Source organism: Drosophila kikkawai, chromosome 4 (genome assembly GCF_030179895.1).
Source record: "Drosophila kikkawai strain 14028-0561.14 chromosome 4, DkikHiC1v2, whole genome shotgun sequence".
Lineage (NCBI taxonomy): Eukaryota > Metazoa > Arthropoda > Insecta > Diptera > Drosophilidae > Drosophila > Drosophila kikkawai.
In genome coordinates, this window is record NC_091732.1 from 23,640 (window position 1) to 47,815 (window position 24,176).

Consider the following 24,176-nt stretch of genomic DNA (forward strand, 5'->3'; position numbering starts at 1 on the left):
TGCGGCGGCACCTAAACAGTTCTGCCACAAATTTTATAGACCTAGCTGGTAGAATGAGCAACCCAGGGCGGCTGTTGGTGTTCGCGCAGGGAGGGTCGGACCTGTGCGACGAGGAGTTCGACCAACACCAACTGGAAATGGAATGGTCGGAGATTTCCAGCATTCACTTCGAAAATTAATTGTCTTTTTTTTTTTTGTTATGTATATATATGTTAATTGTATCTGTCTGTAAATATGAAGTGTAAAATATATATTTTGTAAGGTTCTCATTTTTTCCTTTACCTAGGAGCTAGGGGCGCCCTCTCCGGCCTGTCGCGTTACGGGTTAGTGCGTCTTCCGGGTATAACGACGTAAAATCGTCGGTCCCTTGAAAGTCGCTATAACCGGACTCTACTGTATATCTTCATCATCTCGTCTCATCTTCGTGTTTTTTTTTATAGATATGTCGCTTGCCAGTGCTCACGATAGGGGTTATGGCCATTCTTTTTTTTATGATATATAAGAATCAAGAGCCCACCGAAAATATCGCCGCAGCTCAAGAGCCCGACGTAGATACCGCCGCAGCTCGTCCAGAGCCCGAACAGCGTACCGGCGCAGCTCTTCAAGTGCCGGAAAACATTACCGCTGAAGCTCTTGACGAGCTGCGGCGGCACCTAAACAGTTCTGCCACAAATTTTATAGACCTAGCTGGTAGAATGAGCAACCCAGGGCGGCTGTTGGTGTTCGCGCAGGGAGGGTCGGACCTGTGCGACGAGGAGTTCGACCAACACCAACTGGAAATGGAATGGTCGGAGATTTCCAGCATTCACTTCGAAAATTAATTGTCTTTTTTTTTTGTTATGTATATGTCGGAGATTACTTTGAAATGTCAAATGTAATTACTATTTGTAAGACTCTAAGTGTATCGAATATAGAAATAAATGAAGAGTAAAATAAGTAACGAGAGAAAAGGAAGAGAACTTATTAAGAAAGAGCGTGGTGGGGATGAAGAGAGTATTCCCTACCGAGTGTGGCGCAATGACGAGTAGAGAAGGACGAGGAAAGTAGAGAAAGGGAAAAGTGCAAGTCAGTTCGAGCGAGACTGTGAAGGAAAGCGGACGAACTACTTAGTCATTGCGACTCACTGCGCTTAGAAAAGAAAAGGAAACTAACATGGCCGATAACATTGACCCCCCATCCCCGACATCAGAAGTGGGATTACCACCCCTACAAGACAACCCGGATAATGGCTGGCGCACACTTCTGGAAGCGCAAAGCAAAGTGATTGCAGAACTTTTGAAAGCTGCACAGTCCACGTCGACGCCTGGCGCACGTGCCGTTTCTGCAGTGCTACCATCTTTCGACCCTGAAGCTGCCGACGCAGACGCAGCAGCATGGTGCAAAACGGCGAACATGATTTTATCTGAACATCCGCAAGAAGGTGCATCCTTGGTAATGACGCTCAGCAAGTCGCTTCACGGTAGCGCATCGCAGTGGCTGTCGCAAATTTGCTACCCTGGGATGAGCGAAGAATGAAGAATGCCTCTCCGTGTACTCCAGCCGGTTGGTTACATCACTCTTGACCAAGTGGAAAGGAATGACGCACGAAGAAATTGCTGTATCGTTGGTCCTAGCTCATACATCCCAAATTGATTCCAGACTGCAGAGATTAGTGTTTACAACAAATCTAAAAACACGTGCGGAGCTACAACAACAACTGAAAGCTCATACGTTCGCAAAAAAATCTGAATACTCTGGAATGGAGCAAGGCCCGGAAAAGAAGAGGTTCAAGACGCAAACGCCGATAAGATGCCATAGTTGTGGAAAACTTGGACACAAAGCAATGGAGTGCCGCAAGAGAAAAGCAGAGGAAAGAAATGAGACGAGAACAGCCCTTAGCAACAGCAGACAAGCCGTGACGTGTTATAGGTGTGGCAACATTGGTCACATTGCATCAGTGTGTACTAAGGGGACAGCAACAGCGAATATAAACATCGAGAAGAGAGTGGACATGTGTGCGGTACTTCAGCCTAAGGGAACTGCAATACAATCTGGTGAGCGGTTTCCATTTTTCTTCGATTCGGGTTCCGAATGCTCGTTGGTGAAAGAAAGCATCAGCGAGAACCTTGCCGGAAAGAGATTCCATAATCTGGTAGTGTTGAGAGGCATAGGTGACAATGTTGTCAAAAGCAATAAGCAAATTCTGTCCACCGTAAAAATTTCAGGATTTAAATTTGAATTGTTGTTTCACGTAGTTGATGAAAATTGCCTTAAATATGACATGATAATTGGACAAGATATTTTTCAACGTGGTTTTGGAGTTACTTTACAAAGTAACAAATTCGATATTTATAGAACTCAAACTGTAAATAAATAAAACATAAATAAAACGGTTCAGAGACAGTGTATCGCTTCAGTGAGAACGAGAAGCAAATAGTAAGGGAGAAAATTCAGCAAATGTTGGAAGCAAAATTAATAAGACCTGGTTGTTCTCCTTTCGCTAGCCCAATGTTAATGATTACAAAAAAAAAAAAAAAAAGGATGGTAGTGAGAGATTGTGCATCGATTATAAAGAACTACACACAAATACAGTATCTGATAGATGTCCCTTGCCATTGATTTCAGATTCGATAGAAAGAACTGCGTTTGTGACCACGGAGGGTCAATATGAATCTTTAGCAGTGCAGCTTGAACTGAAGAATGCGTCTCCTATATTTATGATGTAATTGTTGAAGCATTTGGGGTTTAGTATAATTGTTTGCGATGGTTTGCATGGATGACGTGTTGGTCATGGCAGGCTCGGAAGATTGGGCTTCCCGAGGACTGAAAATTGTATTATATGTTGAATGTACCAGGGTTTTCATTTAACGTTGCCAAATGTGGGTTTCTCGAACCTACTACGCAGTGTCTGGGCTATGAGGTGCGCGGTAGAGAAATCAGACCCAATTCCTAGAAAATTCTTACGTTAAAAATTTGTCCTTTCAATCGGTGTAATTAGGCGTAAGACCATTTATTGAATTGGCGTCTTATTTTTAAAAATTTGTGTCCGATTTTCTCAGATAGGGAAACCGATTCTTTAACTTCAAGTACCTTTACGCGAAATTACGATTTTAAGAAATTATAACGAACGTTTTTAGTGCTATTACAAGTGAGCCTGTAATCGTTATTTGGTTGACAGGTGTAAGCTCTTGTGGATATGTTCCAATACTAATAATTAATTAATTAATGGAGACCCTTATGTTGGTGGAGTATATTGGTAGAACTATGTGTCTTGTGGAGTCCAAGTAGCCTTCATATGAATTGGAAACATTGGTTGGCGTACTATTATTCTAACATTTTTGACATTATTTGCTCAGATGAGAGTTCGTAGTCTATACTGACTGCAAATGTAATCATTGCGGAAAATATTGAAATTAAGTGCATTATCGGTGGTCATACTTAAAATCGTATGATTTTAAAATAGAGTATGTGGATTTATTTTTGTGTCCAGAATTCACGTGACTGATTTCAGGACTTATTGATATAGTTTATAAACAACTAAAGATAATTGAAATTAAATTGAGTTACGAAGAGGGGTTTAAAAAAAAGTAATAATACAGAGAGGTGTGAGGTAATGTTGTCTGCCAGTAGTGTCACTAAAATTTTGTTGGTTGATTATTAATCAAAGTTATAGATCCGTTATGTATTTGGGTTGAAATAAAAATAGACTCAGCAAAATTTATCAATGTTTTTGGAAATGACTAAGTTTAAAGATTGTTGAAAGTTGTATAATGTGTAAAACTCTAAAGTAGTCATCTGGCTGGATACCAGGACATCAGAGGTAATGGCAAGATGCTCTTGGCAGGGTGCAACTTGCGGCGAACTGCACAGTTAGTAGTGCAATCAATGCAAGGCCTTAAGAGATGCCAATCGGACCCATCCTCTGGGCTTGTTACCACCACATGACAGAGAAAAGTATAGACAAAGAAAAGTTTAAAGTCGTGTTTTGCTGAGCTGTCGGTAAAATGGTGCAAAAGGAAGAGCACTAAGATTGAAGGCAAGATCAATTTAAAATGGAAGAGTTGTTAAGAATGAGAAAGGAAACAAAGAAAAGGATAAAGGAATGAAGATGGAAAATTAAGATGAAGAACGGCACCAAACAGAGCTGGATCCGAAGAGGACCCTTTGTCATTATAGAAAAGCTTGATGGTGGCCGATATGTTTTGAGAAATTTGTCGAGTAAGCGAAATTTTAAGTAGTTGCCTGCGATGCCTGTTGAGGTAGATGCAGATGAATGCGAGAGATCGCCGACTGAGGCACTCGTAGGTATCATAAAATCTCTATTTTAAGATGGTTGAGGTGGTGCCATACACAGGGACTAAATTTGAATGATTGTGTGAAGCGTCGCTAAGGTGCGGCAAGAGTCCGGTACTGTGGTATGTGTGTGTGGTAGCCAGACGATTGAACTTGAGCAGAAGAGAGCGTGTACTCTAATTGATGTGTTAAGGAATAGCCTGCTAAGTTAATGTCTGATGGATATCCAAACTGTTGGGTTTGTGCGGAAGAGAGCATGTACTCTATGGTCGTGAAAGATTATCCCGCCAAACTAACATTTGAAGACACTGGAAGTGTAAGCGAGAGATCGCTGATTGAGGCACTCGTTGGTGGAATATAAGGCTATGAGGGTCCAGAGAGACCGTGACGCAAAAGGTGCGTGTGAGCGTTGCAAAGTGTGCAGCAAGAGCCTGGCAAGAGTTTGGTACAGTGGTATCCAGACGATTGAACTTGAGCGGAAGAGAGCGTGTACTCTAAACGGTGTGTTAAGGAATATCCTGCTAAGTTAATGTCTGATGGAATGCAAAATTGATATCCAAACTGTTGGGTTTGTGCGGAAGAGAGCGTGTACTCTATGGTCGTAAAAGATTATCCCGCCAAACCAACGTTTGAAGACACTAGAAGTGTAAGCTAATTGAAATTGAAGAGTTATGTAGAGCAGTATGAGTAAAGAAGCTAAGTGATGATTATTGCGAAGTTATGGCAATGAAGGTTGAGGCCAATTTTATGTAGAACTAAGCAACACGAGGTCGTGTTATAGTCAGGAAGGCCGTGTCGGAGATTACTTTGAAATGTCAAATGTAATTACTATTTGTAAGACTCTAAGTGTATCGAATATAGAAATAAATGAAGAGTAAAATAAGTAACGAGAGAAAAGGAAGAGAACTTATTAAGAAAGAGCGTGGTGGGGATGAAGAGAGTATTCCCTACCGAGTGTGGCGCAATGACGAGTAGAGAAGGACGAGGAAAGTAGAGAAAGGGAAAAGTGCAAGTCAGTTCGAGCGAGACTGTGAAGGAAAGCGGACGAACTACTTAGTCATTGCGACTCACTGCGCTTAGAAAAGAAAAGGAAACTAACATGGCCGATAACATTGACCCCCCATCCCCGACATATATATATGTTAATTGTATCTGTCTGTAAATATGAAGTGTAAAATATATATTTTGTAAGGTTGTCATTTTTTCCTTTACCTAGGACCTAGGGGCGCCCTCTCCGGCCTGTCGCGTTACGGGTTAGTGCGTCTTCCGGGTATAACGACGTAAAATCGTCGGTCCCTTGAAAGTCGCTATAACCGGACTCTACTGTATATCTTCATCATCTCGTCTCATCTTCGTGTTTTTTTTTATAGATATGTCGCTTGCCGGTGGTCACGATAGGGGTTATGGCCATTCTTTTTTTTATGACATATAAGAATCAAGAGCCCGACGTAGATACCGTCGCAGCACGTCCAGAGCCCGAACAGCGTACCGGCGCAGCTCTTCAAGTGCCGGAAAACATTACCGCTGAAGCTCTTGACGAGCTGCGGCGGCACCTAAACAGTTCTGCCACAAATTTTATAGACCTAGCTGGTAGAATGAGCAACCCAGGGCGGCTGTTGGTGTTCGCGCAGGGAGGGTCGGACCTGTGCGACGAGGAGTTCGACCAACACCAACTGGAAATGGAATGGTCGGAGATTTCCAGCATTCACTTCGAAAATTAATTGTCTTTTTTTTTTGTTATGTATATATATGTTAATTGTATCTGTCTGTAAATATGAAGTGTAAAATATATATTTTGTAAGGTTGTCATTTTTTCCTTTACCTAGGACCTAGGGGCGCCCTCTCCGGCCTGTCGCGTTACGGGTTAGTGCGTCTTCCGGGTATAACGACGTAAAATCGTCGGTCCCTTGAAAGTCGCTATAACCGGACTCTACTGTATATCTTCATCATCTCGTCTCATCTTCGTGTTTTTTTTATAGATATGTCGCTTGCCGGTGGTCGCGATAGGGGTTATGGCCATTCTTTTTTTTATGATATATAAGAATCAAGAGCCCACCGAAAATATCGCCGCAGCTCAAGAGCCCGACGTAGATACCGCCGCAGCTCGTCCAGAGCCCGAACAGCGTACCGGCGCAGCTCTTCAAGTGCCGGAAAACATTACCGCTGAAGCTCTTGACGAGCTGCGGCGGCACCTAAACAGTTCTGCCACAAATTTTATAGACCTAGCTGGTAGAATGAGCAACCCAGGGCGGCTGTTGGTGTTCGCGCAGGGAGGGTCGGACCTGTGCGACGAGGAGTTCGACCAACACCAACTGGAAATGGAATGGTCGGAGATTTCCAGCATTCACTTCGAAAATTAATTGTCTTTTTTTTTTATGTATATATATGTTAATTGTATGTCTGTAAATATGAAGTGTAAAATATATATTTTGTAAGGTTGTCATTTTTTCCTTTACCTAGGACCTAGGGGCGCCCTCTCCGGCCTGTCGCGTTACGGGTTAGTGCGTCTTCCGGGTATAACGACGTAAAATCGTCGGTCCCTTGAAAGTCGCTATAACCGGACTCTACTGTATATCTTCATCATCTCGTCTCATCTTCGTGTTTTTTTTTATAGATATGTCGCTTGCCGGTGGTCACGATAGGGGTTATGGCCATTCTTTTTTTTATGACATATAAGAATCAAGAGCCCGACGTAGATACCGTCGCAGCACGTCCAGAGCCCGAACAGCGTACCGGCGCAGCTCTTCAAGTGCCGGAAAACATTACCGCTGAAGCTCTTGACGAGCTGCGGCGGCACCTAAACAGTTCTGCCACAAATTTTATAGACCTAGCTGGTAGAATGAGCAACCCAGGGCGGCTGTTGGTGTTCGCGCAGGGAGGGTCGGACCTGTGCGACGAGGAGTTCGACCAACACCAACTGGAAATGGAATGGTCGGAGATTTCCAGCATTCACTTCGAAAATTAATTGTCTTTTTTTTTTTGTTATGTATATATATGTTAATTGTATCTGTCTGTAAATATGAAGTGTAAAATATATATTTTGTAAGGTTGTCATTTTTTCCTTTACCTAGGACCTAGGGGCGCCCTCTCCGGCCTGTCGCGTTACGGGTTAGTGCGTCTTCCGGGTATAACGACGTAAAATCGTCGGTCCCTTGAAAGTCGCTATAACCGGACTCTACTGTATATCTTCATCATCTCGTCTCATCTTCGTGTTTTTTTTATAGATATGTCGCTTGCCGGTGGTCACGATAGGGGTTATGGCCATTCTTTTTTTTATGATATATAAGAATCAAGAGCCCACCGAAAATATCGCCGCAGCTCAAGAGCCCGACGTAGATACCGCCGCAGCTCGTCCAGAGCCCGAACAGCGTACCGGCGCAGCTCTTCAAGTGCCGGAAAACATTACCGCTGAAGCTCTTGACGAGCTGCGGCGGCACCTAAACAGTTCTGCCACAAATTTTATAGACCTAGCTGGTAGAATGAGCAACCCAGGGCGGCTGTTGGTGTTCGCGCAGGGAGGGTCGGACCTGTGCGACGAGGAGTTCGACCAACACCAACTGGAAATGGAATGGTCGGAGATTTCCAGCATTCACTTCGAAAATTAATTGTCTTTTTTATTTTGTTATGTATATATATGTTAATTGTATCTGTCTGTAAATATGAAGTGTAAAATATATATTTTGTAAGGTTGTCATTTTTTCCTTTACCTAGGACCTAGGGGCGCCCTCTCCGGCCTGTCGCGTTACGGGTTAGTGCGTCTTCCGGGTATAACGACGTAAAATCGTCGGTCCCTTGAAAGTCGCTATAACCGGACTCTACTGTATATCTTCATCATCTCGTCTCATCTTCGTGTTTTTTTTATAGATATGTCGCTTGCCGGTGGTCGCGATAGGGGTTATGGCCATTCTTTTTTTTATGATATATAAGAATCAAGAGCCCACCGAAAATATCGCCGCAGCTCAAGAGCCCGACGTAGATACCGCCGCAGCTCGTCCAGAGCCCGAACAGCGTACCGGCGCAGCTCTTCAAGTGCCGGAAAACATTACCGCTGAAGCTCTTGACGAGCTGCGGCGGCACCTAAACAGTTCTGCCACAAATTTTATAGACCTAGCTGGTAGAATGAGCAACCCAGGGCGGCTGTTGGTGTTCGCGCAGGGAGGGTCGGACCTGTGCGACGAGGAGTTCGACCAACACCAACTGGAAATGGAATGGTCGGAGATTTCCAGCATTCACTTCGAAAATTAATTGTCTTTTTTATTTTGTTATGTATATATATTTTAATTGTATCTGTCTGTAAATATGAAGTGTAAAATATATATTTTGTAAGGTTGTCATTTTTTCCTTTACCTAGGACCTAGGGGCGCCCTCTCCGGCCTGTCGCGTTACGGGTTAGTGCGTCTTCCGGGTATAACGACGTAAAATCGTCGGTCCCTTGAAAGTCGCTATAACCGGACTCTACTGTATATCTTCATCATCTCGTCTCATCTTCGTGTTTTTTTTATAGATATGTCGCTTGCCGGTGGTCGCGATAGGGGTTATGGCCATTCTTTTTTTTATGATATATAAGAATCAAGAGCCCACCGAAAATATCGCCGCAGCTCAAGAGCCCGACGTAGATACCGCCGCAGCTCGTCCAGAGCCCGAACAGCGTACCGGCGCAGCTCTTCAAGTGCCGGAAAACATTACCGCTGAAGCTCTTGACGAGCTGCGGCGGCACCTAAACAGTTCTGCCACAAATTTTATAGACCTAGCTGGTAGAATGAGCAACCCAGGGCGGCTGTTGGTGTTCGCGCAGGGAGGGTCGGACCTGTGCGACGAGGAGTTCGACCAACACCAACTGGAAATGGAATGGTCGGAGATTTCCAGCATTCACTTCGAAAATTAATTGTCTTTTTTTTTTATGTATATATATGTTAATTGTATGTCTGTAAATATGAAGTGTAAAATATATATTTTGTAAGGTTGTCATTTTTTCCTTTACCTAGGACCTAGGGGCGCCCTCTCCGGCCTGTCGCGTTACGGGTTAGTGCGTCTTCCGGGTATAACGACGTAAAATCGTCGGTCCCTTGAAAGTCGCTATAACCGGACTCTACTGTATATCTTCATCATCTCGTCTCATCTTCGTGTTTTTTTTATAGATATGTCGCTTGCCGGTGGTCACGATAGGGGTTATGGCCATTCTTTTTTTTATGATATATAAGAATCAAGAGCCCACCGAAAAAATCGCCGCAGCTCAAGAGCCCGACGTAGATACCGCCGCAGCTCGTCCAGAGCCCGAACAGCGTACCGGCGCGGCTCTTCAAGTGCCGGAAAACATTACCGCTGAAGCTCTTGACGAGCTGCGGCGGCACCTAAACAGTTCTGCCACAAATTTTATAGACCTAGCTGGTAGAATGAGCAACCCAGGGCGGCTGTTGGTGTTCGCGCAGGGAGGGTCGGACCTGTGCGACGAGGAGTTCGACCAACACCAACTGGAAATGGAATGGTCGGAGATTTCCAGCATTCACTTCGAAAATTAATTGTCTTTTTTATTTTGTTATGTATATATATGTTAATTGTATCTGTCTGTAAATATGAAGTGTAAAATATATATTTTGTAAGGTTGTCATTTTTTCCTTTACCTAGGACCTAGGGGCGCCCTCTCCGGCCTGTCGCGTTACGGGTTAGTGCGTCTTCCGGGTATAACGACGTAAAATCGTCGGTCCCTTGAAAGTCGCTATAACCGGACTCTACTGTATATCTTCATCATCTCGTCTCATCTTCGTGTTTTTTTTTATAGATATGTCGCTTGCCGGTGGTCACGATAGGGGTTATGGCCATTCTTTTTTTTATGATATATAAGAATCAAGAGCCCACCGAAAATATCGCCGCAGCTCAAGAGCCCGACGTAGATACCGCCGCAGCTCGTCCAGAGCCCGAACAGCGTACCGGCGCAGCTCTTCAAGTGCCGGAAAACTTTACCGCTGAAGCTCTTGACGAGCTGCGGCGGCACCTAAACAGTTCTGCCACAAATTTTATAGACCTAGCTGGTAGAATGAGCAACCCAGGGCGGCTGTTGGTGTTCGCGCAGGGAGGGTCGGACCTGTGCGACGAGGAGTTCGACCAACACCAACTGGAAATGGAATGGTCGGAGATTTCCAGCATTCACTTCGAAAATTAATTGTCTTTTTTTTTTTGTTATGTATATATATGTTAATTGTATCTGTCTGTAAATATGAAGTGTAAAATATATATTCTGTAAGGTTGTCATTTTTTCCTTTACCTAGGACCTAGGGGCGCCCTCTCCGGCCTGTCGCGTTACGGGTTAGTGCGTCTTCCGGGTATAACGACGTAAAATCGTCGGTCCCTTGAAAGTCGCTATAACCGGACTCTACTGTATATCTTCATCATCTCGTCTCATCTTCGTGTTTTTTTTTATAGATATGTCGCTTGCCGGTGGTCACGATAGGGGTTATGGCCATTCTTTTTTTTATGATATATAAGAATCAAGAGCCCACCGAAAATATCGCCGCAGCTCAAGAGCCCGACGTAGATACCGCCGCAGCTCGTCCAGAGCCCGAACAGCGTACCGGCGCAGCTCTTCAAGTGCCGGAAAACATTACCGCTGAAGCTCTTGACGAGCTGCGGCGGCACCTAAACAGTTCTGCCACAAATTTTATAGACCTAGCTGGTAGAATGAGCAACCCAGGGCGGCTGTTGGTGTTCGCGCAGGGAGGGTCGGACCTGTGCGACGAGGAGTTCGACCAACACCAACTGGAAATGGAATGGTCGGAGATTTCCAGCATTCACTTCGAAAATTAATTGTCTTTTTTTTTTTGTTATGTATATATATGTTAATTGTATCTGTCTGTAAATATGAAGTGTAAAATATATATTTTGTAAGGTTGTCATTTTTTCCTTTACCTAGGACTTAGGGGCGCCCTCTCCGGCCTGTCGCGTTACGGGTTAGTGCGTCTTCCGGGTATAACGACGTAAAATCGTCGGTCCCTTGAAAGTCGCTATAACCGGACTCTACTGTATATCTTCATCATCTCGTCTCATCTTCGTGTTTTTTTTATAGATATGTCGCTTGCCGGTGGTCACGATAGGGGTTATGGCCATTCTTCTTTTTATGATATATAAGAATCAAGAGCCCACCGAAAATATCGCCGCAGCTCAAGAGCCCGACGTAGATACCGCCGCAGCTCGTCCAGAGCCCGAACAGCGTACCGGCGCAGCTCTTCAAGTGCCGGAAAACATTACCGCTGAAGCTCTTGACGAGCTGCGGCGGCACCTAAACAGTTCTGCCACAAATTTTATAGACCTAGCTGGTAGAATGAGCAACCCAGGGCGGCTGTTGGTGTTCGCGCAGGGAGGGTCGGACCTGTGCGACGAGGAGTTCGACCAACACCAACTGGAAATGGAATGGTCGGAGATTTCCAGCATTCACTTCGAAAATTAATTGTCTTTTTTTTTTGTTATGTATATATATGTTAATTGTATCTGTCTGTAAATATGAAGTGTAAAATATATATTTTGTAAGGTTGTCATTTTTTCCTTTACCTAGGACCTAGGGGCGCCCTCTCCGGCCTGTCGCGTTACGGGTTAGTGCGTCTTCCGGGTATAACGACGTAAAATCGTCGGTCCCTTGAAAGTCGCTATAACCGGACTCTACTGTATATCTTCATCATCTCGTCTCATCTTCGTGTTTTTTTTATAGATATGTCGCTTGCCGGTGGTCACGATAGGGGTTATGGCCATTCTTTTTTTTATGATATATAAGAATCAAGAGCCCACCGAAAATATCGCCGCAGCTCAAGAGCCCGACGTAGATACCGCCGCAGCTCGTCCAGAGCCCGAACAGCGTACCGGCGCAGCTCTTCAAGTGCCGGAAAACATTACCGCTGAAGCTCTTGACGAGCTGCGGCGGCACCTAAACAGTTCTGCCACAAATTTTATAGACCTAGCTGGTAGAATGAGCAACCCAGGGCGGCTGTTGGTGTTCGCGCAGGGAGGGTCGGACCTGTGCGACGAGGAGTTCGACCAACACCAACTGGAAATGGAATGGTCGGAGATTTCCAGCATTCACTTCGAAAATTAATTGTCTTTTTTTTTTTTGTTATGTATATATATGTTAATTGTATCTGTCTGTAAATATGAAGTGTAAAATATATATTTTGTAAGGTTGTCATTTTTTCCTTTACCTAGGACTTAGGGGCGCCCTCTCCGGCCTGTCGCGTTACGGGTTAGTGCGTCTTCCGGGTATAACGACGTAAAATCGTCGGTCCCTTGAAAGTCGCTATAACCGGACTCTACTGTATATCTTCATCATCTCGTCTCATCTTCGTGTTTTTTTTATAGATATGTCGCTTGCCGGTGGTCACGATAGGGGTTATGGCCATTCTTCTTTTTATGATATATAAGAATCAAGAGCCCACCGAAAATATCGCCGCAGCTCAAGAGCCCGACGTAGATACCGCCGCAGCTCGTCCAGAGCCCGAACAGCGTACCGGCGCAGCTCTTCAAGTGCCGGAAAACATTACCGCTGAAGCTCTTGACGAGCTGCGGCGGCACCTAAACAGTTCTGCCACAAATTTTATAGACCTAGCTGGTAGAATGAGCAACCCAGGGCGGCTGTTGGTGTTCGCGCAGGGAGGGTCGGACCTGTGCGACGAGGAGTTCGACCAACACCAACTGGAAATGGAATGGTCGGAGATTTCCAGCATTCACTTCGAAAATTAATTGTCTTTTTTTTTTTGTTATGTATATATATGTTAATTGTATCTGTCTGTAAATATGAAGTGTAAAATATATATTTTGTAAGGTTGTCATTTTTTCCTTTACCTAGGACTTAGGGGCGCCCTCTCCGGCCTGTCGCGTTACGGGTTAGTGCGTCTTCCGGGTATAACGACGTAAAATCGTCGGTCCCTTGAAAGTCGCTATAACCGGACTCTACTGTATATCTTCATCATCTCGTCTCATCTTCGTGTTTTTTTTATAGATATGTCGCTTGCCGGTGGTCACGATAGGGGTTATGGCCATTCTTCTTTTTATGATATATAAGAATCAAGAGCCCACCGAAAATATCGCCGCAGCTCAAGAGCCCGACGTAGATACCGCCGCAGCTCGTCCAGAGCCCGAACAGCGTACCGGCGCAGCTCTTCAAGTGCCGGAAAACATTACCGCTGAAGCTCTTGACGAGCTGCGGCGGCACCTAAACAGTTCTGCCACAAATTTTATAGACCTAGCTGGTAGAATGAGCAACCCAGGGCGGCTGTTGGTGTTCGCGCAGGGAGGGTCGGACCTGTGCGACGAGGAGTTCGACCAACACCAACTGGAAATGGAATGGTCGGAGATTTCCAGCATTCACTTCGAAAATTAATTGTCTTTTTTTTTTTGTTATGTATATATATGTTAATTGTATCTGTCTGTAAATATGAAGTGTAAAATATATATTTTGTAAGGTTGTCATTTTTTCCTTTACCTAGGACCTAGGGGCGCCCTCTCCGGCCTGTCGCGTTACGGGTTAGTGCGTCTTCCGGGTATAACGACGTAAAATCGTCGGTCCCTTGAAAGTCGCTATAACCGGACTCTACTGTATATCTTCATCATCTCGTCTCATCTTCGTGTTTTTTTTATAGATATGTCGCTTGCCGGTGGTCACGATAGGGGTTATGGCCATTCTTTTTTTTATGATATATAAGAATCAAGAGCCCACCGAAAATATCGCCGCAGCTCAAGAGGCCGACGTAGATACCGCCGCAGCTCGTCCAGAGCCCGAACAGCGTACCGGCGCAGCTCTTCAAGTGCCGGAAAACATTACCGCTGAAGCTCTTGACGAGCTGCGGCGGCACCTAAACAGTTCTGCCACAAATTTTATAGACCTAGCTGGTAGAATGAGCAACCCAGGGCGGCTGTTGGTGTTCGCGCAGGGAGGGTCGGACCTGTGCGACGAGGAGTTCGACCAACACCAACTGGAAATGGAATGGTCGGAGATTTCCAGCATTCACTTCGAAAATTAATTGTCTTTTTTTTTTGTTATGTATATATATGTTAATTGTATCTGTCTGTAAATATGAAGTGTAAAATATATATTTTGTAAGGTTGTCATTTTTTCCTTTACCTAGGACCTAGGGGCGCCCTCTCCGGCCTGTCGCGTTACGGGTTAGTGCGTCTTCCGGGTATAACGACGTAAAATCGTCGGTCCCTTGAAAGTCGCTATAACCGGACTCTACTGTATATCTTCATCATCTCGTCTCATCTTCGTGTTTTTTTTATAGATATGTCGCTTGCCGGTGGTCACGATAGGGGTTATGGCCATTCTTTTTTTTATGATATATAAGAATCAAGAGCCCACCGAAAATATCGCCGCAGCTCAAGAGCCCGACGTAGATACCGCCGCAGCTCGTCCAGAGCCCGAACAGCGTACCGGCGCAGCTCTTCAAGTGCCGGAAAACATTACCGCTGAAGCTCTTGACGAGCTGCGGCGGCACCTAAACAGTTCTGCCACAAATTTTATAGACCTAGCTGGTAGAATGAGCAACCCAGGGCGGCTGTTGGTGTTCGCGCAGGGAGGGTCGGACCTGTGCGACGAGGAGTTCGACCAACACCAACTGGAAATGGAATGGTCGGAGATTTCCAGCATTCACTTCGAAAATTAATTGTCTTTTTTTTTTTGTTATGTATATATATGTTCATTGTATCTGTCTGTAAATATGAAGTGTAAAATATATATTTTGTAAGGTTGTCATTTTTTCCTTTACCTAGGACCTAGGGGCGCCCTCTCCGGCCTGTCGCGTTACGGGTTAGTGCGTCTTCCGGGTATAACGACGTAAAATCGTCGGTCCCTTGAAAGTCGCTATAACCGGACTCTACTGTATATCTTCATCATCTCGTCTCATCTTCGTGTTTTTTTTATAGATATGTCGCTTGCCGGTGGTCACGATAGGGGTTATGGCCATTCTTTTTTTTATGATATATAAGAATCAAGAGCCCACCGAAAATATCGCCGCAGCTCAAGAGCCCGACGTAGATACCGCCGCAGCTCGTCCAGAGCCCGAACAGCGTACCGGCGCAGCTCTTCAAGTGCCGGAAAACATTACCGCTGAAGCTCTTGACGAGCTGCGGCGGCACCTAAACAGTTCTGCCACAAATTTTATAGACCTAGCTGGTAGAATGAGCAACCCAGGGCGGCTGTTGGTGTTCGCGCAGGGAGGGTCGGACCTGTGCGACGAGGAGTTCGACCAACACCAACTGGAAATGGAATGGTCGGAGATTTCCAGCATTCACTTCGAAAATTAATTGTCTTTTTTTTTTTGTTATTTATATATATGTTAATTGTATCTGTCTGTAAATATGAAGTGTAAAATATATATTTTGTAAGGTTGTCATTTTTTCCTTTACCTAGGACTTAGGGGCGCCCTCTCCGGCCTGTCGCGTTACGGGTTAGTGCGTCTTCCGGGTATAACGACGTAAAATCGTCGGTCCCTTGAAAGTCGCTATAACCGGACTCTACTGTATATCTTCATCATCTCGTCTCATCTTCGTGTTTTTTTTATAGATATGTCGCTTGCCGGTGGTCACGATAGGGGTTATGGCCATTCTTCTTTTTATGATATATAAGAATCAAGAGCCCACCGAAAATATCGCCGCAGCTCAAGAGCCCGACGTAGATACCGCCGCAGCTCGTCCAGAGCCCGAACAGCGTACCGGCGCAGCTCTTCAAGTGCCGGAAAACATTACCGCTGAAGCTCTTGACGAGCTGCTGCGGCACCTAAACAGTTCTGCCACAAATTTTATAGACCTAGCTGGTAGAATGAGCAACCCAGGGCGGCTGTTGGTGTTCGCGCAGGGAGGGTCGGACCTGTGCGACGAGGAGTTCGACCAACACCAACTGGAAATGGAATGGTCGGAGATTTCCAGCATTCACTTCGAAAATTAATTGTCTTTTTTTTTTTGTTATGTATATATATGTTAATTGTATCTGTCTGTAAATATGAAGTGTAAAATATATATTTTGTAAGGTTGTCATTTTTTCCTTTACCTAGGACTTAGGGGCGCCCTCTCCGGCCTGTCGCGTTACGGGTTAGTGCGTCTTCCGGGTATAACGACGTAAAATCGTCGGTCCCTTGAAAGTCGCTATAACCGGACTCTACTGTATATCTTCATCATCTCGTCTCATCTTCGTGTTTTTTTTATAGATATGTCGCTTGCCGGTGGTCACGATAGGGGTTATGGCCATTCTTCTTTTTATGATATATAAGAATCAAGAGCCCACCGAAAATATCGCCGCAGCTCAAGAGCCCGACGTAGATACCGCCGCAGCTCGTCCAGAGCCCGAACAGCGTACCGGCGCAGCTCTTCAAGTGCCGGAAAACATTACCGCTGAAGCTCTTGACGAGCTGCGGCGGCACCTAAACAGTTCTGCCACAAATTTTATAGACCTAGCTGGTAGAATGAGCAACCCAGGGCGGCTGTTGGTGTTCGCGCAGGGAGGGTCGGACCTGTGCGACGAGGAGTTCGACCAACACCAACTGGAAATGGAATGGTCGGAGATTTCCAGCATTCACTTCGAAAATTAATTGTCTTTTTTTTTTTGTTATGTATATATATGTTAATTGTATCTGTCTGTAAATATGAAGTGTAAAATATATATTTTGTAAGGTTGTCATTTTTTCCTTTACCTAGGACTTAGGGGCGCCCTCTCCGGCCTGTCGCGTTACGGGTTAGTGCGTCTTCCGGGTATAACGACGTAAAATCGTCGGTCCCTTGAAAGTCGCTATAACCGGACTCTACTGTATATCTTCATCATCTCGTCTCATCTTCGTGTTTTTTTTATAGATATGTCGCTTGCCGGTGGTCACGATAGGGGTTATGGCCATTCTTTTTTTTATGATATATAAGAATCAAGAGCCCACCGAAAATATCGCCGCAGCTCAAGAGCCCGACGTAGATACCGCCGCAGCTCGTCCAGAGCCCGAACAGCGTACCGGCGCAGCTCTTCAAGTGCCGGAAAACATTACCGCTGAAGCTCTTGACGAGCTGCGGCGGCACCTAAACAGTTCTGCCACAAATTTTATAGACCTAGCTGGTAGAATGAGCAACCCAGGGCGGCTGTTGGTGTTCGCGCAGGGAGGGTCGGACCTGTGCGACGAGGAGTTCGACCAACACCAACTGGAAATGGAATGGTCGGAGATTTCCAGCATTCACTTCGAAAATTAATTGTCTTTTTTTTTTGTTATGTATATATATGTTAATTGTATCTGTCTGTAAATATGAAGTGTAAAATATATATTTTGTAAGGTTGTCATTTTTTCCTTTACCTAGGACCTAGGGGCGCCCTCTCCGGCCTGTCGCGTTACGGGTTAGTGCGTCTTCCGGGTATAACGACGTAAAATCGTCGGTCCCTTGAAAGTCGCTATAACCGGACTCTACTGTATATCTTCATCATCTCGTCTCATCTTCGTGTTTTTTTTATAGATATGTCGCTTGCCGGTGGTCACGATAGGGGTTATGGCCATTCTTTTTTTTATGATATATAAGAATCAAGAGCCCACCGAAAATATCGCCGCAGCTCAAGAGCCCGACGTAGATACCGCCGCAGCTCGTCCAGAGCCCGAACAGCGTACCGGCGCAGCTCTTCAAGTGCCGGAAAACATTACCGCTGAAGCTCTTGACGAGCTGCGGCGGCACCTAAACAGTTCTGCCACAAATTTTATAGACCTAGCTGGTAGAATGAGCAACCCAGGGCGGCTGTTGGTGTTCGCGCAGGGAGGGTCGGACCTGTGCGACGAGGAGTTCGACCAACACCAACTGGAAATGGAATGGTCGGAGATTTCCAGCATTCACTTCGAAAATTAATTGTCTTTTTTTTTTTGTTATGTATATATATGTTCATTGTATCTGTCTGTAAATATGAAGTGTAAAATATATATTTTGTAAGGTTGTCATTTTTTCCTTTACCTAGGACCTAGGGGCGCCCTCTCCGGCCTGTCGCGTTACGGGTTAGTGCGTCTTCCGGGTATAACGACGTAAAATCGTCGGTCCCTTGAAAGTCGCTATAACCGGACTCTACTGTATATCTTCATCATCTCGTCCCATCTTCGTGTTTTTTTTATAGATATGTCGCTTGCCGGTGGTCACGATAGGGGTTATGGCCATTCTTTTTTTTATGATATATAAGAATCAAGAGCCCACCGAAAATATCGCCGCAGCTCAAGAGCCCGACGTAGATACCGCCGCAGCTCGTCCAGAGCCCGAACAGCGTACCGGCGCAGCTCTTCAAGTGCCGGAAAACATTACCGCTGAAGCTCTTGACGAGCTGCGGCGGCACCTAAACAGTTCTGCCACAAATTTTATAGACCTAGCTGGTAGAATGAGCAACCCAGGGCGGCTGTTGGTGTTCGCGCAGGGAGGGTCGGACCTGTGCGACGAGGAGTTCGACCAACACCAACTGGAAATGGAATGGTCGGAGATTTCCAGCATTCACTTCGAAAATTAATTGTCTTTTTTTTTTTGTTATGTATATATATGTTAATTGTATCTGTCTGTAAATATGAAGTGTAAAATATATATTTTGTAAGGTTGTCATTTTTTCCTTTACCTAGGACCTAGGGGCGCCCTCTCCGGCCTGTCGCGTTACGGGTTAGTGCGTCTTCCGGGTATAACGACGTAAAATCGTCGGTCCCTTGAAAGTCGCTATAACCGGACTCTACTGTATATCTTCATCATCTCGTCTCATCTTCGTGTTTTTTTTTATAGATATGTCGCTTGCCGGTGGTCACGATAGGGGTTATGGCCATTCTTTTTTTTATGATATATAAGAATCAAGAGCCCACCGAAAATATCGCCGCAGCTCAAGAGCCCGACGTAGATACCGCCGCAGCTCGTCCAGAGCCCGAACAGCGTACCGGCGCAGCTCTTCAAGTGCCGGAAAACATTACCGCTGAAGCTCTTGACGAGCTGCGGCGGCACCTAAACAGTTCTGCCACAAATTTTATAGACCTAGCTGGTAGAATGAGCAACCCAGGGCGGCTGTTGGTGTTCGCGCAGGGAGGGTCGGACCTGTGCGACGAGGAGTTCGACCAACACCAACTGGAAATGGAATGGTCGGAGATTTCCAGCATTCACTTCGAAAATTAATTGTCTTTTTTTTTTTGTTATGTATATATATGTTAATTGTATCTGTCTGTAAATATGAAGTGTAAAATATATATTTTGTAAGGTTGTCATTTTTTCCTTTACCTAGGACTTAGGGGCGCCCTCTCCGGCCTGTCGCGTTACGGGTTAGTGCGTCTTCCGGGTATAACGACGTAAAATCGTCGGTCCCTTGAAAGTCGCTATAACCGGACTCTACTGTATATCTTCATCATCTCGTCTCATCTTCGTGTTTTTTTTATAGATATGTCGCTTGCCGGTGGTCACGATAGGGGTTATGGCCATTCTTCTTTTTATGATATATAAGAATCAAGAGCCCACCGAAAATATCGCCGCAGCTCAAGAGCCCGACGTAGATACCGCCGCAGCTCGTCCAGAGCCCGAACAGCGTACCGGCGCAGCTCTTCAAGTGCCGGAAAACATTACCGCTGAAGCTCTTGACGAGCTGCGGCGGCACCTAAACAGTTCTGCCACAAATTTTATAGACCTAGCTGGTAGAATGAGCAACCCAGGGCGGCTGTTGGTGTTCGCGCAGGGAGGGTCGGACCTGTGCGACGAGGAGTTCGACCAACACCAACTGGAAATGGAATGGTCGGAGATTTCCAGCATTCACTTCGAAAATTAATTGTCTTTTTTTTTTTGTTATGTATATATATGTTAATTGTATCTGTCTGTAAATATGAAGTGTAAAATATATATTTTGTAAGGTTGTCATTTTTTCCTTTACCTAGGACTTAGGGGCGCCCTCTCCGGCCTGTCGCGTTACGGGTTAGTGCGTCTTCCGGGTATAACGACGTAAAATCGTCGGTCCCTTGAAAGTCGCTATAACCGGACTCTACTGTATATCTTCATCATCTCGTCTCATCTTCGTGTTTTTTTTTATAGATATGTCACTTGCCGGTGGTCACGATAGGGGTTATGGCCATTCTTTTTTTTATGATATATAAGAATCAAGAGCCCACCGAAAATATCGCCGCAGCTCAAGAGCCCGACGTAGATACCGCCGCAGCTCGTCCAGAGCCCGAACAGCGTACCGGCGCAGCTCTTCAAGTGCCGGAAAACATTACCGCTGAAGCTCTTGACGAGCTGCGGCGGCACCTAAACAGTTCTGCCACAAATTTTATAGACCTAGCTGGTAGAATGAGCAACCCAGGGCGGCTGTTGGTGTTCGCGCAGGGAGGGTCGGACCTGTGCGACGAGGAGTTCGACCAACACCAACTGGAAATGGAATGGTCGGAGATTTCCAGCATTCACTTCGAAAATTAATTGTCTTTTTTTTTGTTATGTATATATATGTTAATTGTATCTGTCTGTAAATATGAAGTGTAAAATATATATTTTGTAAGGTTGTCATTTTTTCCTTTACCTAGGACCTAGGGGCGCCCTCTCCGGCCTGTCGCGTTACGGGTTAGTGCGTCTTCCGGGTATAACGACGTAAAATCGTCGGTCCCTTGAAAGTCGCTATAACCGGACTCTACTGTATATCTTCATCATCTCGTCTCATCTTCGTGTTTTTTTTTATAGATATGTCGCTTGCCGGTGGTCACGATAGGGGTTATGGCCATTCTTTTTTTTATGATATATAAGAATCAAGAGCCCACCGAAAATATCGCCGCAGCTCAAGAGCCCGACGTAGATACCGCCGCAGCTCGTCCAGAGCCCGAACAGCGTACCGGCGCAGCTCTTCAAGTGCCGGAAAACATTACCGCTGAAGCTCTTGACGAGCTGCGGCGGCACCTAAACAGTTCTGCCACAAATTTTATAGACCTAGCTGGTAGAATGAGCAACCCAGGGCGGCTGTTGGTGTTCGCGCAGGGAGGGTCGGACCTGTGCGACGAGGAGTTCGACCAACACCAACTGGAAATGGAATGGTCGGAGATTTCCAGCATTCACTTCGAAAATTAATTGTCTTTTTTTTTGTTATGTATATATATGTTAATTGTATCTGTCTGTAAATATGAAGTGTAAAATATATATTTTGTAAGGTTGTCATTTTTTCCTTTACCTAGGACCTAGGGGCGCCCTCTCCGGCCTGTCGCGTTACGGGTTAGTGCGTCTTCCGGGTATAACGACGTAAAATCGTCGGTCCCTTGAAAGTCGCTATAACCGGACTCTACTGTATATCTTCATCATCTCGTCTCATCTTCGTGTTTTTTTTATAGATATGTCGCTTGCCGGTGGTCACGATAGGGGTTATGGCCATTCTTTTTTTTATGATATATAAGAATCAAGAGCCCACCGAAAATATCGCCGCAGCTCAAGAGCCCGACGTAGATACCGCCGCAGCTCGTCCAGAGCCCGAACAGCGTACCGGCGCAGCTCTTCAAGTGCCGGAAAACATTACCGCTGAAGCTCTTGACGAGCTGCGGCGGCACCTAAACAGTTCTGCCACAAATTTTATAGACCTAGCTGGTAGAATGAGCAACCCAGGGCGGCTGTTGGTGTTCGCGCAGGGAGGGTCGGACCTGTGCGACGAGGAGTTCGACCAACACCAACTGGAAATGGAATGGTCGGAGATTTCCAGCATTCACTTCGAAAATTAATTGTCTTTTTTTTTGTTATGTATATATATGTTAATTGTATCTGTCTGTAAATATGAAGTGTAAAATATATATTTTGTAAGGTTGTCATTTTTTCCTTTACCTAGGACCTAGGGGCGCCCTCTCCGGCCTGTCGCGTTACGGGTTAGTGCGTCTTCCGGGTATAACGACGTAAAATCGTCGGTCCCTTGAAAGTCGCTATAACCGGACTCTACTGTATATCTTCATCATCTCGTCTCATCTTCGTGTTTTTTTTATAGATATGTCGCTTGCCGGTGGTCACGATAGGGGTTATGGCCATTCTTTTTTTTATGATATATAAGAATCAAGAGCCCACCGAAAATATCGCCGCAGCTCAAGAGCCCGACGTAGATACCGCCGCAGCTCGTCCAGAGCCCGAACAGCGTACCGGCGCAGCTCTTCAAGTGCCGGAAAACATTACCGCTGAAGCTCTTGACGAGCTGCGGCGGCACCTAAACAGTTCTGCCACAAATTTTATAGACCTAGCTGGTAGAATGAGCAACCCAGGGCGGCTGTTGGTGTTCGCGCAGGGAGGGTCGGACCTGTGCGACGAGGAGTTCGACCAACACCAACTGGAAATGGAATGGTCGGAGATTTCCAGCATTCACTTCGAAAATTAATTGTCTTTTTTTTTTGTTATGTATATATATGTTAATTGTATCTGTCTGTAAATATGAAGTGTAAAATATATATTTTGTAAGGTTGTCATTTTTTCCTTTACCTAGGACCTAGGGGCGCCCTCTCCGGCCTGTCGCGTTACGGGTTAGTGCGTCTTCCGGGTATAACGACGTAAAATCGTCGGTCCCTTGAAAGTCGCTATAACCGGACTCTACTGTATATCTTCATCATCTCGTCTCATCTTCGTGTTTTTTTTATAGATATGTCGCTTGCCGGTGGTCACGATAGGGGTTATGGCCATTCTTTTTTTTATGATATATAAGAATCAAGAGCCCACCGAAAATATCGCCGCAGCTCAAGAGCCCGACGTAGATACCGCCGCAGCTCGTCCAGAGCCCGAACAGCGTACCGGCGCAGCTCTTCAAGTGCCGGAAAACATTACCGCTGAAGCTCTTGACGAGCTGCGGCGGCACCTAAACAGTTCTGCCACAAATTTTATAGACCTAGCTGGTAGAATGAGCAACCCAGGGCGGCTGTTGGTGTTCGCGCAGGGAGGGTCGGACCTGTGCGACGAGGAGTTCGACCAACACCAACTGGAAATGGAATGGTCGGAGATTTCCAGCATTCACTTCGAAAATTAATTGTCTTTTTTTTTTGTTATGTATATATATGTTAATTGTATCTGTCTGTAAATATGAAGTGTAAAATATATATTTTGTAAGGTTGTCATTTTTTCCTTTACCTAGGACCTAGGGGCGCCCTCTCCGGCCTGTCGCGTTACGGGTTAGTGCGTCTTCCGGGTATAACGACGTAAAATCGTCGGTCCCTTGAAAGTCGCTATAACCGGACTCTACTGTATATCTTCATCATCTCGTCTCATCTTCGTGTTTTTTTTATAGATATGTCGCTTGCCGGTGGTCACGATAGGGGTTATGGCCATTCTTTTTTTTATGATATATAAGAATCAAGAGCCCACCGAAAATATCGCCGCAGCTCAAGAGCCCGACGTAGATACCGCCGCAGCTCGTCCAGAGCCCGAACAGCGTACCGGCGCAGCTCTTCAAGTGCCGGAAAACATTACCGCTGAAGCTCTTGACGAGCTGCGGCGGCACCTAAACAGTTCTGCCACAAATTTTATAGACCTAGCTGGTAGAATGAGCAACCCAGGGCGGCTGTTGGTGTTCGCGCAGGGAGGGTCGGACCTGTGCGACGAGGAGTTCGACCAACACCAACTGGAAATGGAATGGTCGGAGATTTCCAGCATTCACTTCGAAAATTAATTGTCTTTTTTTTTGTTATGTATATATATGTTAATTGTATCTGTCTGTAAATATGAAGTGTAAAATATATATTTTGTAAGGTTGTCATTTTTTCCTTTACCTAGGACCTAGGGGCGCCCTCCCCGGCCTGTCGCGTTACGGGTTAGTGCGTCTTCCGGGTATAACGACGTAAAATCGTCGGTCCCTTGAAAGTCGCTATAACCGGACTCTACTGTATATCTTCATCATCTCGTCTCATCTTCGTGTTTTTTTTATAGATATGTCGCTTGCCGGTGGTCACGATAGGGGTTATGGCCATTCTTTTTTTTAT